The 3,871-nt window shown below is 44.7% G+C and overlaps 1 long non-coding RNA gene across 1 annotated transcript; it reads right to left on the bottom strand.

Moving 5' to 3' along the window:
* Positions 1–376: 376 nt before the first annotated feature.
* On the bottom strand, positions 377–3,340 carry LOC310762516. The gene is made up of 2 exons (XR_014548052.1): positions 3,244–3,340; positions 377–854 (listed from the first exon to the last, which is right to left on the bottom strand). It is a non-coding gene; the product is annotated as an uncharacterized lncRNA (long non-coding RNA).
* Positions 3,341–3,871: the final 531 nt, after the last annotated feature.

Here is a 3,871-nt window from a genome sequence, read left to right as displayed (position 1 = left end):
TCATTCACTCACTCACCCACTCACTCACTCATGGACTGGTTCATTCAGATTATATCTTACTGTGCCCAAGGAGAAACGTTCCAGATGACATTCTTCCACTGGTAGAAATGGAGGCTTCTCTCCCAGAGTAAACAGAAGCTGGTGGGTGGTTGTGAGATTGAGACTGAGTGGGCAAAAGTTAATCTCTGATTTCCATGTGGTGTGGATCCTAGCTTTTTAAGAAACACAAGGAAGGTCCAGAACGCAATTTGAAAACCAAGTGCAATGGTGCTGTATTATGTTGCAGTAAATAAATATGTATATTAGAAAGGCTCAGCAGAAGATTTTCAGTTGCTGATCTCAAAACACGTGATCTTTGTCGGAAATATTGCAAAACTTGTTTAGAAGAACAACTTTTATTAGAGATCTGCAAGCTCAGTCTCCAGCGTAGATCTAATCGTTCCAGGAACATCTCCAAGAGAAAACCACAAGACAGAACAATAGCAAGGCGAGACACAGAACCTTAGTTAAGCACAAAGGACATGAAACAGTGCTACCTGTTGGTTGGAGCAGTTGTTGGATAATTATTACAATACATTCCAGGCTTCACTCATAAATACATAGATGGTTCTGAGCTGCAGTCCTAAGCATTCTCTCTTAACAATTAAGCTCCCCTACGATCAAAGGGATTAATTTTCATGTAGCTGAGTTTTTAAGATTTGGTCTTTTACAAATTGCCAAGCACTCAGCAGTTAAGCTTGCATTCCGTCTTCTCCAATCAGATCTTACAGCTGAAACAAGTGGTGCCTTCAACATTTATGAATTAAATTGGAGTATAATATTATTCATCCAGGAAGCACATGGTGGGAATTGTGCTGAAAGAAGGAAAGAAAAGTCAATGAAGCGACTAAGGTTCTAGCATGGTTTATGTTGGCCATGTGGCTGTTTAATTTGCTTCAGAAGTTCTGGCTAAAAGGGAACATGTGACATGTAATCATCCAACCACAAGTAACACAAGCAAGTTACATAACCCAACATTCATAATGGCAAACAGGATGCTATCAATGTAGGGATAGATGGTTGTAATTATGCTAACTCAGAGCCATGGTCACTAAATCTGTATTAAGCAGACATTGTGCAAGCCTAGTGCTGTATTCAGGCATGGGTAAAGCCATTGCACTTTCTGCCCCCTGAAATGCAACATGGCCCTCAGATTCGCTCCCTTGCTTCCATTGGATTTGGAGAAATTTCAATAAAGCTGAAGACCTGGTGGATCACGCCAAAGGCCCATCTAATTCTGCATCCTGTTTTCCTAGCAGCCAGCTAGATGCCTATGGGAAGCCTGCAGGCTAGAACATGAATGCAATAGCCCTCTCCCACTCTTACTGCCCGACAACTGCTGTTCAGAGGCACAGTGCCTCCAACATGGCGTAGAAATTACAATGCCATTTAGGAGAATGCAATTTGTTATCAATGGCTGTTAAGTCAGGATGGCTATATGGAACCTCAGCATTTGCTGTAAACCGCCCTGTGATCTTTGGATGAAGGGTGGTATACAGATTTAATACATACATACATACATACATACATACATACATACATTGTTGTTGTTGTTTAGTCGTTTAGTCGTGTCTGACTCTTTGTGACCCCATGGACCAGAGCACTCCAGGCACTCCTGTCTTCCACTGCCTCTTGCCGTTTGGTCAAACTCATGTTGGTAGCTTTGAGAACACTGTCCAACCAGCAACGTCACATGTTGCTAGGGCCTTGGCGTGTTCCAACGCGTGCTAAAGTTCTTTGGGTTTCCTCCCTATCCCAAATCTCGAACTTAAACCTGAGGTAGCATCCACGCAATGCCACTTCAACAGTCATTACTTCCCTCCAAAGAATCCCGGGAACTGTAGTTTGTTGTTGTTGTTGTTTAGTCGTTTAGTCGTGTCCGACTCTTCGTGACCCCATGGACCAGAGCACGCCAGGCACTCCTGTCTTCCACTGCCTCCCACAGTTTGGTCAGACTCATGTTTGTATCTTCGAGAACACTGTCCAACCATCTCGTCCTCTGTCGTCCCCTTCTCCTTGTGCCCTCCATCTTTCCAAACATCAGGGTCTTTTCCAGGGAGTCTTCTCTTCTCATGAGGTGGCCAAAGTATTGGAGCCTCAGCTTCAGGATCTGTCCTTCCAGTGAGTACTCAGGGCTGATTTTCTTAAGAATGGATAGGTTTGGTCTTCTTGCAGTCCATGGGACTCTCAAGAGTCTCCTCCAGCACCATAATTCAAAAGCATCAATTCTTACACACACACACACACACACACACACACACACACACACACAATTGATTGATTATTCCTATTTTTATGAGTTAGGGACTTCTCCTGCATGTGAAGACAGGCTACGGTGGACTGAGCTGATGAGACCACTTCGGTGGTCCAATGGTCAAGAAGGCAGTTTCTGCTTGTGCTGTAGAGGCAAGTGACGGGCAGATGGGGCTCGTCAACCTGGGAGGTAGCCCGTGTAGAAGGAAAACTGACCCTAAACCTCTGCTGCCTTGTTGGATATCTTTAGGAGAAGAAAAGGCTAACAAGCAAAGCCTTCACAAGTTTGGAGTGGAGTCCCTAAGGCGGTTGAATGGTGCCTTGAATGCCTCCTTCTGGCAACTCCTGTAGCAAAGGTGGCACCAAACATATTGTACTCCTTTTCTTTGGACAATGAGGCTGAGAGGGCAGCCCAGGACCTTCAAACATATTGCCCAGGCTTGCACCCCTGGGAGATCTCTTCAGTGCTGCGAATGCACTCCATTCTCTCTTGAGATGGACAGGTGCCAATAACAACAACTGTTGTTGTTGTTGTTGTTCTTGTTTATTCATTCCATCCTTCCTCCCAAAGAAGTCCAGGTGGCACATGCACAAGAGATAAAACAATTAAAAACAATTCCCATACAGATGTCAGCACAGTATGCCTCTGAATCAGGCCCTGATTTAGGTTTGATGAGGCCCTAAGCTGCTGAAGGTAATGGGGCCCTTTATATGTCCAGCTGTCCTTTGTCAACAGCAAATTGTCACTGTTTTATGTGTTGAATATATGCTGTATGGTAATTTTTGAACCTAATAGGTATCTAAAGCCATTTTATCTGTTTTTTATCTTATATTTTGGAAATGTACATCCAGTTGTTGGTTTTTTTGCTTTAATTCCCCCCCCCCAATAGAGTGGGGCCCTAAACTATAGCTTGTTTAGCTTATACGTAAATCCAGCACTGCTCTGAATACCTGTTACTGGGGAACAGCAGCAGGGTAGAACTTTCTTTTCATAACCCAACTGCAAGCTTCCTGGAGGCATCCGGTAGGCTATTGCGGCAATTGGAATGTTGGATTGCTTCAGCGTTCTGTGCAAGAATCATAACCAGAAGGCACCAGGTGGTCCAATAGCAGGGCTGGTTCCACTTTTCAGCTCCTGCTCACCAAATGACCTCTGGTGGACCCCTCCAAACCATAGCGGGTGTTAAGTTGTGGGTGGACATATCAGACAACACAGCAGTTCTTCAGACAGCTCTTGTTTATTCACAGGCCAGAACAGAACTGGGCTGAAGGGTTCAGCCAACCTGCTTATATAGAGTTCAACTACAAAACAACAGTAACAACTTTCTGTAACTATCCAATCACTGAACGTCACTTTCAATTCCTTATTTGCATATGTGGACCTGAGTGAAAACTATCCACAGTATCCCCCTGCTGGCCCAGAGTGAGAACTTCAGTACATAACAGCGGGTCCCCTGAGGTGAGGGATGGACGTGCCGAGTGGCAGTGGCAGTAATGGTGGGCAGCAGCAACGTTTTCCAGCAACACCCCCAAAATAAACCCTACCCTAGGGGGGAATTAAAATGGCATCTCTCAGACA

Source organism: Podarcis filfolensis (genome assembly GCF_964270895.1).
Source record: "Podarcis filfolensis genome assembly, chromosome: 5".
Lineage (NCBI taxonomy): Eukaryota > Metazoa > Chordata > Lepidosauria > Squamata > Lacertidae > Podarcis > Podarcis filfolensis.
The sequence above is the reverse complement of the archived record's forward strand: the minus strand, read 5'-3'. Positions and strand labels throughout refer to the sequence as shown.